General features: G+C 50.7%; 1 long non-coding RNA gene across 1 annotated transcript; it reads right to left on the bottom strand.

The window, feature by feature from the left end:
- LOC129131787 (uncharacterized) lies at nt 1-7,391 on the bottom strand. Its single transcript, XR_008535733.2, has 3 exons — nt 7,278-7,391; nt 2,823-3,000; nt 1-2,330 (listed from the first exon to the last, which is right to left on the bottom strand). It is a non-coding gene; the product is annotated as an uncharacterized LOC129131787 (long non-coding RNA).
- Nucleotides 7,392-14,629: the final 7,238 nt, after the last annotated feature.

The raw sequence follows: 14,629 nt of genomic DNA, 5'->3' as shown, positions 1-14,629 counted from the left end.
CAAAAATATTTATTTTACTCAGGCCGTGCCTGTGTTTTAGCAGAACTTTATGATCAATTTTGGAGGAATGTGCCATGCTGTATATTCAAATTACAACTTTTTTTTGGCTCGCAGCGTAAGTTTAAAATGTCTTGTTTAAGACACAACTGTCAAGCTGCCAGAAAAATGCGTTCTCAGCTGTTTTCCTCCCAAAAGCAGCAGTTTTGCTCCATTGATGGTTATTGTCAACCCAGGTGTGAGCCTGTTCCAGGGTTTGGTGATCAAGGGGTGCAGGCTGGACTGGTTTAGACTGGGAGCTTCCACTTCCATGGAAAAACCAGCACTCAGTTCCCAGTATCACCATAAAGTCAGGTCCCAGGGAGCTCTGGAGCTGCCTGGCTGGTGGGGACAGACCCATTCCCATTGAGCAAAGCTGCATTTTTGGGAACTGGAGCGGGATTTTCTCCTGCCCAGGCTCCAGGCGGGTGCAAACCCGATGCAGATGATCAGAGAGGCGCCAGCACAATGAGATCCTTGAGGAGAGAATCATCACAGAGCCAAAGGAGCTTTGCCCTGGGAGCACCTTCCTCCTCCTGAGGAGCCTGGAGCCAGGCTCTGTGCCCCTGGGCACTGGGACCCTGCCCCACCAGCTCCTGTTGCTCTTGCTCCTGTGCCAGGCACACCTTCCCCACAAACCCTCATTTGAATTTAGGAAGGAAATGAAGGGAAATTTCTTTTTCTTGCTTCAGGGCACGGAGAGAATAATGGGATCTTTATTCCCCGGTAATTAAGTTGATTTTTTTGTGGGTTTAATTTACACTCCCAGCCTCCCCTGCAAAGTGGGAACGTGGCTGTGGGTGGGCATCAGCACCAGGGCATCCCTGAGTGCAGGAGCTGGGGGCCCAGAACCAGCACTTGGGATCCTCCTCATGCCAGCTTGTTGGGAAGGATGAGAGTTTGACAGGAAAGTCTCACAGATTTGTGTGCTTGGCAGAAAGATTTTTAAATGCTGAGTCTGATGAAGGAATAGAGATGGAAGCAAGTTTTGATATGGAAGAAAAGAATTGCTGAGCCAGTCTGACTGGATAACTAAAGAAGAAAAAGGTGTGCTAGTTAAAAGGGGTTTTTATGACTTACAGCAAAGGATAAACCCACCCCAAACAAGAAGATGTTTTTACCAAGCAGAAAAATCCACAGCAACACCTGCTGACCCCTTCCTTCCTCTTATCCTGTCCAAGGGGATGATAATAATTCAGACACCTTAAAATCCACCATCTTGTTCTACAGGTCACAATATTAAACCTAGTTTCAATATCAGCAGTGAGTTTCCTTGGAAATGGTGAAGAAAACAGCAGCATTAATTAAAGGCACAGCCTTTTGTGTTCATTCCTCACTAGCTGTCTTTTTTTCCACTCTCCTCCTGTACACTTGATCTGTTCAAAGCTGAGGAAATGTTACCCACAGCTTTACTTTAATAGCAACCAACTTCCAGTGCCTGCTTAGTCACTGGGGAATTTCTTGGATTTTATGTTTTCTGAGAAAACAGAACCACCATTGCCTTGGTCAAAATTCAGACTAATGCTCACCAATGTTTTATACTTGTGGTTGGAGGTGAAATTCCACTCATAACTTTTTGACAGTGCTGTGGCCTTTTGTACATATACAGGGCTCTGAGCACCCTGCTGGAGCTGAAGATGTCCCTGCCCATGGCAGGGGATTGGACTAAATGGACTTTAAAGGCCGTTTCCAGCCCCAAACACCCTGTGATTCTATGAATTCTCGTTCAGGGCTGCTCCACATCCCCACACAAGTGTCAGTCAGATGCAGATGAAGAGCCCATCCTGCAGAACAGGCTCAGGAAGTTTCTGTCCTCAGCTGAAACCCCTTTGGTGTGGAAGAGCCTGGAACTTATTACAAATCGCTTAAGCAACTTTGGCTCACTCGTGCTGATTAAATTGCTTCCCTGACTATTCCAGAGGCTCAAAACCACCAGCAGCTCCCAGGCTCGCTGTGCAAAATTAATTAAAGCAGAGGATAACTTGGCAAGGACAAGAAAAGAAAGTCTCATAGTAAGGAACAAGGCCAGTGTGGGGATGTTTGCTGGAGCACGTGCCTGTGGGTGCTGGTAGGTGTTTCAGATCCAGCCTCACTCAGGGAGAGACCTCAGCTCACACGTAGCACCACCCTCAGCCCTCAGTGCTTCGCCAAATCTGGGCATAAAAATAAACTTGGAAGTTGAGTGCAGAATCCCAGCACAAAGGCAGGGACCCCTCGGTTTCCATAGGAAGCAGAATTAATAGCTTGGCAGAAGGGGCGCGTTTCCATTTTTGTACAAGAATTTCCTCCGCCTCCTGCAGGAAAAAAAAAAAATAAAAATGTTGTGTAAGAAACACGGATTCAGACATTTCTCCAGAACCTGGCAGCAACTCCGAGGCATCCCAGGAGGTGCCTGCAGGACTTCCAGGTTTCCAACAAAAACCAAGTGGGCCATCACTGCTCCCTTCCTTGAAAGCAGCAGCAAGGCAAGCACAGAGAGGCCCCTGGCACCTTGAGCTGCACAAGGGGAAATGGGCTCCAGGGTTTTTTCACATGCTCAGCTCATCCCCTGGAGGTGCCTTTTAGCCCCCTGCGAGGAGGGGAGGGGGCTCCATGATAAAGCAAGAGCCCTGGCAGCAGGACAGAACCGAGCCTGAGCCCGACCTTGTCCCCCCTCCCCTTCCCCAGCGTTATCTGAAACCACAGCCCTGACTGGCTGCACTTCTCATCCATCTGCAAAAGCGCATTAAGGAGGGAGAGAAAGGTTGGCAGCTGACCACGAAGCAAATCCCCAGAGAGGTCCTTACCTGACTCCAACCAGATGCTGTTTATCAGCCCAAGCGTTCGCTACATGCCCGATGTGACGGAGACAGCAGAAATACAAGAAATGCTTGTTATGCTCAGGGCTTCGGGGGGTTTTCATCCTCAGGCCGGATATACAAGTTCCAGGAGAGGAATATGCATCCCTGGAGTCCTGGGCTGAATCTGGAATTCATATACTCTGTAAATGTACTTTATTTCATACAGGAATCAAGAAGGGGTTTGGAATTATTGCACCGGGGAGTTTGATTGCGTAGTTACAGCGTGGAATTAAGGGATGGCTGCAGATCTGTAGGGCAGCTCCAGCCCCATGGAAAGGGCAGGAGGGTGTGTTCTGGCTGCACTGCTCTGTCCCTGTTCTCCAACCACTGCCCTACACGTGCTGAAGCCTGAGAGAAGCTTCCAGTGGGGTCTGCCCTAGCCCTGCATGTTTCCCACCCCAGATCTCCCTTTGGATTTAGCCAGCAAAGCCCATCAGGCCAGGAAGAGGCACCACGGTGACAGTGCAGGGTCCCAGAGCCCAAGGAAGCCTCTCAGAGCAGCACAAGAGCAGGGCCAGGCTGGGAGGTGGGGAGGATGTGCTGCCAAAACCAGGGCAGCAGTAACACGGAACAGCCATCCAGCCCAAGAAAAGGCAGGGAAAACAAGGCCAGGACTCCCTGAGAGATGGCTGTATCCTTGTGCAAGCACATACCTGTATGTTTATGCAGTTCTACATGTGCCTTTCATGTGTTCCAGCCTGGCTTTAAGGATCTAACACGTTTTTGCTGCACCACCGTGCTTCATCTGACACCTGCAAGGTGCATCTGTCCCTGGAAATGCCTCATCCTCACCTGTGTCCCCCTGGCAGCTCTGCAGAGCGTGGTGCCAACAGCTCACAGGGCTCTGGGCACCTGCAAGGCTCTGCCTGTGGAAATAAATGCCCAAATGCCCAGCTCTGAGAGCCTTGGGCTGGGCTGCTACAGTCACAAAGAGCTTTTATAGCCTGGAGGGACCTGATTGCTAATTAACAGCTCATTAATGTGAGATTAACATCTGGAGCAGCCCTGGAGGAGCCCCAGAGCCAGGGGGCACCCTGGGGGCTTTTCTCCCCACCCTGGGCTGGGTGTTAGACTGTCCCAGGTTCTCCTGCAGAGCTGAGCAGAGGGAAGGCACCCTGCCTGCTCCCTCCTTTGCTTTCCCAAGCACATCTGCAGGGAAGAACCATCTCCCTAACCCTGCTTTAGGACCCTTAGGGATTATCAGCAAAAGGCATTTTTTTGGAAAGGCTGTGCCGTGAAATTTGGTGCAGGGAAAGTGTCACATCCCAGGAGATGCCCTGGCAGGGCCAACTCCTCAGGAAGGTGCTGAGGAAGTGGGTGAGGAACACTTTGCTGCATCAGTGTCTCCCACTCCAGCAGCTGCTGCATAAATCACGTTGACTTCAGAACCTGCTGGCAAAACATAAAGCAGTCTCCGTGCTCCAGCCACCACAAGGGTATTAATCAGGCTAAAAATATAAAAACAACATGAAAAACACCATCTAGGGGGGTGTGCGGCATCAGCCGCTCGCTCCGGGAGCTTGGCCAAGTACTCATATCTCCACTCTCATAAATACACCAGGAAAACACATTATCTCTGCAGTGCTCTTGGAGCAGGGAGAGCTCAGAGCAGCCCATGGCACCTGCTGCATTTTAATGATCCTTCATCATCACCTGTAGGGAAACTGGTACCTGTCACTGTCACATTTTCTGGAAAAATCTCTTTGCCCAGGATTCTTCTCCTGGGAGGCTGAGAAGCCTCAGAGAAAAATGAAAACAATAATAAAATAATTAAATAATAACTGGATTATTTAAATATCTGTCCTGCAGCACTCTGACCTTCCCACTGCAGCCCTGGCATCAGCAGAGTGAGGATCAGCAGGGCCAGGCAGAGCATTCACAAAAATCCTCCCATTCTGGAGCACCAGAACATGACCACACATCCATGTCCTCAGCTGTAGGGAAAGTGAGATTTAAATAACTGAATTATTTAAATTACTGAATTATTTAAATAACTGTCCTGCAGCACTCTGACCTTCCTACCATGGCTCTGGCAAAGCTGGCATCAGCAGAGTGAGGATCAGCAGGGCCAGGCAGAGCATTCACACAAATCCTCCTGTTCTGGAGAGCCAGAACATGACCACACATCCATGTCTTCACCTGTAGGGAAAGTGAGATTTAAATAACTGAATTATTTAAATAACTGTCCTGTAGCACCCTGACCTTCCTACCATGGCTCTGGCAAAGCTGGCATCAGCAGAGTGAGGATCAGCAGGGCCAGGCAGAGCATTCACACAAATCCTCCTGTTCTGGAGAGCCAGAACATGACCACACATCCATGTCCTGGAGCAGCAGGCCCTGGGATGTGGGATTGGCCTGGCTGGGGTGACAGATGCACCCTGGTAAAAAACACAAAGAAAGGTTTTATCGTGTTCAGGCAGCCCAAAGAACAGAGCTGATGTAGAAAACACGCCCTCTGCATTGCTCTCCATTGCCCATAAAGCCATAAACCCCTTTCAAATGCTCCATCCCCCTAACTTTTGGATGTCATTAAACGCTTTATTAATTTACTCCAAATGTCTTCGCTCATATTCCAGCACGGCTAACCTCATCAAAAGGAGACAGCACAGTGCTTAGGCAGCACTTCTGCTCTTCAAAGCCTGTTACTGAGATTAATTGCTTCTCCCGAGTCCTCTGTGAAGGGGGAACATGAGGATAGCTGTTATGAGTGCTGGGTGTGAGGGGGGAAGTGAGATCCAAAGTAAAAGCAGAGTTCCAAGGCATCCCAGCATTGGCTGGATGGGATGGGCTGTGCAGGCTGCAGGGGACGCCCCCAGGACTGGTGCTGGCTGTTCCTGCAGCTCATCAGGAGAAGGGAAAGCCCAGCTGGGCACTGTGGTGCCACTGCAGAGCTGAGTCCCGAGGTCCTGGCATCTCCCACCTCCAAAAATCCTCCCTTGGGCGAGAGCTGAGTGTGTCCTCAGGCTCCCCACTGCTCTTCCCTAACCTCTGCTGCCTGCCAAGAGCCTCTGCAGGCAGAGCTCCCTCCTCCATGCCAATTTATCCTGTGATGTCACCAATCCCAGTCCATCCTGCCATCACCAGTGCCATCATCAGCGCATCCCCACATCCCTGGGGTGGCAGTGGGGCTGGGCAGGGAGGACCCACAGCACCAGCCGTGCCCTGCCCCACAGCACAGCTCAAGGTCTCAATGGCACTAAGGAAGGGCTGCACAGCCTCCCAAAACCTTCCTGGCTACCCCCCAGCCTGGCTCCCATTGATACCTGTCACCATCACATTTTCTGGAAAAATCCCTTTGTCCAGGATTCTTCTCCAGGGAAGCTGAGAAGCCTCAGAGAAAAAGGAAAACAAGAATTATCTGATTCTCTTCTCCTCTGTTTTGCTGCTTTGGAATGTGGTTTGGACATTGTTTACCAACTGGCGATTGTTTCATTAAATTTCATGTGAATTGTTTTTGACTTATTGGCCAATCAAGGGCTAAGCTGTGTCAGGACTATGGAAAGTCACAAGTTTTCATTAGTATCTTTTTAGCCTTCTGTCTGTATAATTTCTGTATTCTTTAGTACAGTTTAGTATACTTTAGTATAATATACTTTACTAAAGAATGCTATAGTATAGCATTCTTTAATATAACGTATCTTATATATATATATATACATACATATATATATAATATCTTAATATAACATAGTATCTTTTATATATATATATATATATATATATATAAATATAACATAGTATCAGCCTTCATTATTATCTTTGTAGCCTTCTGTCTGTATCCTTTCTGTATTTTCAGTATAGTATACTTTAGTATAATATACTTAACTAAAGAATGCTATATTATAACATTCTTTAATATAACATAGTATCTTATATATATCTTATATCTTAATATAACATCGTATCAGCCTTCATTAGTATCTTTCTAACCTTCTGTCTGTATCCTTTGTGTATTTTCAGTACAGTATACTTTAGTATAGTATACTTTAGTATAGTATACTTTAGTATAATATACTTTACTGAAGAATGCTACAGTATAACATCCTTTAATATAACATAGTATCTTATATATAGCTAATATCTTAATATAACATAGTATCTTATCTTATATCTTAATATAACATAGTATGAGCCTTCATTAGTATCTTTCTAACCTTCTGTCTGTATCCTTTGTGTATTTTCAGTACAGTATTTTCTGTATTTCCAGTATAGTATATGTTAGTATAGTATATTTTAGTACAGTATACTGAAGTATACTATACTTTAGTATTCTTTAATATAACATAGTATCTTATATATACCTTTTATCTTAACATAACCTAGTATCAGCCTTCTAAGAACACGGAGTCCGGTTCATCGTTTCCTTCCTGCCACGGGGCACCTCCCAAACCCAACAGGTACCTGCGGAGGGAGGATCCTGCGGGGAGGAGCGGCGGTGCCAGATGCGCTCCTCGCCGAGGCCGCCCCGGGAACATCTGCTCCGCGTTTTGGTTTCCATCGCCGAGCTCACCACATCCCCCCCGGCCGGCTGGAGGCGAGGAGCAGAACATCTGGAAGCAATCGCGGCTGTCACGCTTCAAGGAGATACGGCACCGCAGAGAGGAGAACCCGATCCCGCGCCCCAGCAGCCTCCTCCCGCCCGCAGCCCGGCAGATGAGCACAGAGCCGGCATCCTGCCCCGGGCTGGCTCCTGCCTGGTCCCCAGCCCCTCCCAGGAAGGGCAGCACCCGCCACCAGCGTGTCACTGGGCAGAGGGACAGGGCTGAGAGCCGTGGTGAGCACCCCAGCTCCGTGCCAGGGCAGGAGGAAGCTCCCGAGGGACTTGGCTCTCTATTTTGGGGCTTTTCAGCCTGGAGAAGAGAAGGTTTCAAGGAGATCTTAGAGCTCATTTCAGTACCACAGATGTCCAGAGAAGCTCTGGCTGCCCCATCTCTGCAAGTGTTCGAGGACAGGTTGGACAGGGCTTGGAAAACCTGGGATGGTGAGAGGTGAGGGGACATGGATGGGCTTTAAGGTGCATCCCAAACCATTTCAGGATTCTGTGATGTCCCTGCAGTGGCCAGGCTTCTCCATGAGCCCAGAACATGTTTGTAAACACCCTGGCACCCCAGCAAACCCTGCACCCCAGCAAACCCTGCACCACATTTGGACAGGGCTTGGAAGACCTGGGATAGTGGGAGGTTCCCTGCCCATGGTGGGGATGGGGGGAACTGGATGGGCTTTAAGGTCCATCCTAAACCATTTCAGGATTCTGTGATGTCCCTGCTGTGGCCAGGCTTCTCCATGAGCCCAGAACATGTTTGTAAACACCCTGGCACCCCAGCAAACCCTGCACCCCAGCAAATCCTGCACCACATTTGGACAGGGCTTGGAAGACCTGGGGCAGTGGGAGGTGTCCTTGTCTATGGTGGGGATGGGGGGAACTGGATGGGCTTTAAGGTCCATCCCAAACCATTTCAGGATTCTGTGATGTCCCTGCTGTGGCCAGGCATTTCCATGAGCCCAGAATGTGTTTGTAAACACCCTGGCACCCCAGCAAACCCTGCACCACGCTGCTTTGGACAGGGCTTGGAGGACCTGGGATAGTGGGAGGTTCCCTGCCCATGGTGGGGATGGGGGGAACTGGAGAGCAACGAGGGCTTGGTGAAAGCCATGAAGAAATAATGAATGCGTTAAAATAGAGGATGTATTTTTGGAAGCCCTGGCACAAGATCTGACCGAGACAGCCACCTGCAAACCTGGCCAGCATCACTTGCCTGGGTTAGACCTGGAGTTCTGCTCAAAGGCTGAGCCATCCCTCACCCTCTGCAGGCAAAGTGCTTGGATGGGCTGGGAGGCACCACTCAGAGCTGCCCCAGCACCCAGGGGAGGCTTCCTGGAGCCCAAGGGACTCCCAGAAGAGCAAGGGGAGCTTGGAAAGGCTCAGAGTCTGTGGAAACAGGCTCTGTACTGTTTGCATGCTGGATCCAGTTACAGGCCAGGCCAATAAAGGAGCTGAATTTAGATTTTACAGCTGAAATAATTGCCCCTGGCGTGCCAAGGACTCTTTGGCAGGGCAGCAGGTGAGGCTGTGGCTGGGCCCTGCAGCCCCCCAGGCTGGGCAGCTCTTGCTGCTCTTTCATTCCCTCCCTTCTGAGAGGGAAACTGCAATCAGGGGCACACGTGTGGGTGACCCAGGCAAGCCATGGCCAACAGTGCCTTCGTCTCCTATCTCCTGCTCCTTGCTTTCCCCCTGAAAACATTCCTTGTCATGCTGATCCTTTGCTGCCCAGGGTGGGGAGCAGCAGGGCCCTGCCCTCGCCTGGCCATGAGGACAGGCAGGGCTGTGCTGCAGCCAGGCACAGCCTGTCCTCCCTGCAGACACAGGCAGAGCATTAATTAAAGTGAGAGGGAATGGGGCTCAGGTGGTTGATTGAGCTGAGGCTGCAAATCCAGCCCAGGAGTTTCTGCCTGTGGTCATGCACACGACATCTGCTCTGCTAGGATTCCAGAGGTGAGAGCTGAGAGGATGCAGGAATTCCACGGGAGTCCCCATGGCAGCCCTTCAGCCAAGGGACACACCAGGCCAAGCCAGAACTCCACAGGGACGTGGACATCCCTGGAAATTCCTGCTCCCCTATGGAAAGGCAGCAATGCACCCTGATAATCCTCACCTCACTCAGCAGAGCTGCACTGCTGCTCAGGGGGGCTCCTCTCCTCCTGGAATGTTGGGGGACACAAGACAGATGATGGACTTTAGACCTGGTTAACATAAGAGATTTGATAACAAGATGCCTTGTGGCAAAAGCAAACAGAACTTTGAAAATTAGAGCTGGATTGCAAGAAGATTCAATCAAAAGGGTTTAGCGGAAAAAGAAAATCCCATTAAACTCTGCAAGCAAGAGATGCTGTTAAATGCACAAGTTTGTGTGTGTGATTTTAACCTAATCATTGTAGTACACATTACTGGTCTCCCTGAAATAGGATATAAGTGTTTGTATCCTCTCAGAAGCTCTGCTGGTCAGAGTGACTCTGAGATGTGTTAGAAAGTCTCTTTTCTCAGCTCAGTGGTTGAAGAAGGAGTCAGAAGTCTTCAGTTCTCATTCTCAAGGTTGTTTGTTGTTTTGTATCGATAAAATTCTTTTTCTGGCCTGCTGAGGTCCATTGAGCAGGTCAAACAGGCACTTTGGTGGTGTTATCTTTTTATATTAAAAACTACATGTACATTATTTACAATAACTTTTCAATACTTATTACTTATGTTAGACAGTGAGCTTCTACTTTAATTTAAAAATGCCAACCTCACTTAGAAGATGGAGGCTAGGAAGAAGAAAGAAGAAGGACAGGGCACGCCCAAATTCCTCCATTTTGGGACCTCGAGCCCCCATTCTAAAAACCCCCAAAAAAATCTGGTTTTGACTCCATGACTATTATTCTACTTAAACTCTTTTGACTCGTAATCCTTCATATAAAGGTTGGTAATTGTTTTTTCCAAGAGCTAAATCAAAGGCACAGGGGTCTTGGGCTCTGTGCCAAGGTCTCTGAGCCCCCTGGGCAGGGGCTTGAGTCCTCCAGGGCAGCCAGAGGGATTTCCTGGGTTCCAAGAGTATCCCACAATAAAATGGTATTCTGATCACTGACAATATCCCACAATAAAACCGGATTCTGATCACCGAGTCAGTCTCCATGGCCAACACTCTCCCACCCCTGCAGCAAGGTCACATGAAGCAAATGCAAGTGCTGGGCAGAGCAGTTCAAGGCAGAGCTGATGGGAGGGCGTGTGACACCCAGCGCCAGCTGCTGCAGCTCCCACCTGCACCTCAGTGCTCAGCCACGCACTGCAACCATCACCGGGGCTGTGAGGAGAGCAGCGGCACCAGCAAGGTCCCTCCAGGGCTGGCTATCCCTCCTCTCCCTCCCCAAACATCTGTGCAGATGTTAACAGGCGTGCCACGGCTCGATTTTCGATATGAAAGGCGAAGGGTTAGAGTTGAGCTCTTGGGTAAGCGACACCGAGAAAGTCAAAGTTTAATTGGCATTCCTGGCTGGGATGAAAGCGCGCGGCTGCCGGAGCCGGCACGGGCTGAGCGGGGCCATTGGTCACGGGCTGTAAAGGCCACACACAGGCAGCAAAGGGACAGGGCTGCCCTGCCCAGGGCAGCTGCAGCTCTCTCACATCGGCCTCTCCCTGCCCACGTCCCCCATGAAGGGGCAGCATGTAGGAGCATCAGGGGGTAGGATGGTTGGGATGGATGGAGAGGAGAGATCTCTGCAGCCAGGTGGGGAATTTGGGGTTTATTGCAAAGGGCCAAGTGCAGGGCCCTGCTGGGAGCTGCCAGGCACAGCTCAGAGCAGGACTGAGAGAAGAGAGGGGTAGAGAGGATGAGAGGGGGAGAGAGTAAAAAGGCTCCTCAGATAAACCAAACCAAGTGAAGAAACATCTTTCTTCTTATATTGACAGGGACACACAGGCATAGAGCCCTGGGATCAGACTGGGGCAGCAAGGGTGGCTGTGGCTGTGAGAGGCTGAACCCCCACGCTGCAGGTCATCTTTCAAAGAGCCCTGGATGAGGATTTTTGTTCTCTTCTTCCTTCAATTTCAATGAAACTGCAATTTTTATGCAGAAGAAAAAGCCCTGAGAAAACAATTTTTTGGCATGTTTTTAAAGCAAAAATCCCCTTTTTCTTGGAAAGCAGGCCAAAGCCTAGCCCATATTCCTTGGAAGTGGGCCTTGCTCTACTTGAAAAACATCCCAATTTTTTGATGGAAAATTGGAAAATAGATCCAGGTTGGCTCTAGGAGGACGTGGCGTTGCAGCAAAAACTTTCCATGAAAATTATCTAGAGTCTGAACAGAGCAAAATCCCTCAGAAGTGGAATTTCACCAGCCCAGCCCAGGACCATCCTGGCAGAGGCACTGTGGCATCATCCTGGTAGGATGCTCCAGTGCTGGGATGGTCTTGACAGGGATGCTGTGCCCCCAAAAGCTGCAGTAGCTTCCATTACTGCTCTGAGCACATTGCTGTGGACTCGAGGTCCCCTCAACCATGGCTTCTTGTTTTCTCCAAACCAACATGATATAAAAGTCTCCCACCCACCCCCCAAATCTGGCAGGGCATGTTACCCAATAGGATTTCTATTAAAATGCGATTTTCTTCTGCTTGTAATTTCATTATAAGGCATTTGTGCAGAACATCAACCCCACAGGTATGGGCAGGGGATCAAGAGTAGAGAGCATGGATTATTCCTAATGGAGGCTGCAAGGAGACGTGAAACAATCAAGGCTGGGCACAACCAGCATCATTTACTGGTCCCTTATTGGAATAATTACCAATATTGTGGATGGGACCTGCCTGAGCTTGTCTGGCCCTTGGTGCTGAACCAAACAGCAGCAACTGTGGTGTTTCACCCCACAGACACTTTTGCCTGCCTGGGTGTGTGGTGTTTCACCCCACAGACACTTTGGGCTGCCTGGGTGTGTGGTGTTTCACCCCACAGACACTTTGGGCTGCCTGGGTGTGTGGTGTTTCACCCCACAGACACTTTGGGCTGCCTGGGTGTGTGGTGTTTCACCCCACAGACACTTTGGGCTGCCTGGGTGTGTGGTGTTTGACCCCACAGACACTTTGGGCTGCCTGGGTGTGTGGTGTTTCACCCCACAGACACTTTGGGCTGCCTGGGTGTGTGGTGTTTCACCCCACAGACACTTTTGCCTGCCTGGGTGTGTGGTGTTTCACCCCACAGACACTTTTGGCTGCTGGGTGTGTGGTGTTTCACCCCACAGACACTTTGGGCTGCCTGGGTGTGTGGTGTTTCACCCCTCAGACACTTTGGGCTGCCTGGGTGCTGCAGCTGGGCCCTGCAGACAAGTCCAGGCCTGCAGGAGCTCTGGTGCTGCTGGGATGGAGCTTCCCCCCATACCAGGGGCTGCCCCTCAGGTTTCCCTCTGTGGAGAAGCTTTCAGGCCATGGTGAAGGAAAGGAGTCGGTTCTGATGGAGGGTTTGGATCCAGAGCTTTATTCTGGCCCTCAGGCCTCTGAATGCAGCACCAGCTCCCACAGAACTCCCTGAGCCCGTGGCTGCTGCTCCTTTAACCCCGGGGAGAGGGGCAGGGAAGGGGCAGGGAGGCACCAAGCAGGGACAGGAGGGGAGGGACAAAGGGACAAAGGACACCTGGATGGCCCAGGGCCCCCCAGGGGTTGAGGGCATCCTTTGGATCTGCCCAATCACTCGAGGCCCTTCTGGAATGCCAGGACTGACAGACAGTGCTGGGAGGGGAAGGAGAGGTGACTGACACACCTGGCAGGGAATTATCAGGGGGGAACCCAAGGTTCTGAGGCAAACCCTGAAATCACCAGGCAACAGTGCCTGATGTGGAGAAATACTTCATTGAGGGGTTATTGCCATTTAACACATCTTTCACTTCTTCCATCTTTCCTGAATGGAGTGCACACACTGCACTGAATCCCATGACTGTCCCATGACAGTCCCACACACACACACACACACCTGGCCCTGACAGGCCAAGGAAACAAAACACCATCACCGTGGGTAAACAATCTCCATATTGCATTCTACTTTTGCACAAACACGGGCACAGCAAATGATAAGAATTGTGTTTTCCTTCTCTGAGGTTCAGAGAATGCGAATCCCAGAAATATTCTTGGGAAGAACTGTGCCTTGCTTTTCCCTGTGAAGAGAAATGTGGAGCTACACAGCAGTGAGGAGGAAGCAGGAATGTTCACCTCCATCCCCAGCCTTGTCCCCCGGCCCCCTCCACACCAAACTCATCCTGCCCCGCTCTCCCTGCCTGCAGGGGCTGTGCTGGAACTCAACCCCTCCCCATCGCCTCAAACTCACACAAGAATAACCCAACTCAGAGGGCTGAAATGCCGTTTTCCAAGGCAAAAGAGCAGGAAAAAGGCGGTTTCCCCCTGCAGCAGTCTGGGGGTGGCGGCAGCCCCGTCTCTGCTCCTGGGCAGACGATGCTGAGCCCAGCGATGCCACTTGGCATTCCTCCCACACCCGAGGAATAAACACCGCTTTGTTTTAACCCCCCTCGCTGCACAGACAAGAAGCACTCCGAGGCTTTCATAAGCTCATCTGCATCATAATGCTGGCGAATTCCTATCTGGAGTGATCTGGAGTGTCAAAACCCGGGATCCAGCCGTGAATTGCGGGGGAAGAAGCGTCGCAGGGAAAATGACACCGGGTGCGGGAGGGAGAGGAGCTGCCTGAGGGCTGCTCCTGGGCCACGAGCATTTAAACAAATGTCTGAGAAAGAGGAGGGCGAGGAGAAAACCTGGGGTCCTGCGAGGAGAAAACCTGGGGTCCTGTGAGGAGAAAACCTGGGGGTCCTGCGAGGAGAAAACCTGGGGGTCCTGCGAGGAGAAAACCTGGGGTCCTGCGAGGAGAAAACCTGGGGTCCTGTGAGGAGAAAACCTGGGGGTCCTGCGAGGAGAAAACCTGGGGTCCTGCGAGCAGGATTCAGGCTGCTGCCGGAGTCTCATCCCCTGAACCATGAGCAAATCCTTGTCCTGCAGCATCCACAGGGTGGCTGGGAAGCCAGGGCATCACCAGAGAGCCCTGTGTTGGGATGGGGCCACCCCTGCACCAACACCCACTGCATTCGGGGGGCTTTGACCTCCCCGCCCCACTGCTGGCCCCTGGGAATAGAGGCCGCACGGCAGATGTGTGATTTCTGGGGAAATTCTGATTCATGAGCAGCAAAACCTGCTAACGCCATCCCTCTCCGAGGAGGGAGCTGTGTTTTC

Source organism: Agelaius phoeniceus, chromosome 30, assembly GCF_051311805.1.
Source record: "Agelaius phoeniceus isolate bAgePho1 chromosome 30, bAgePho1.hap1, whole genome shotgun sequence".
Classification (NCBI taxonomy): Eukaryota; Metazoa; Chordata; class Aves; order Passeriformes; family Icteridae; genus Agelaius; species Agelaius phoeniceus.
This window is presented reverse-complemented; position numbering and strand designations above follow the sequence as displayed.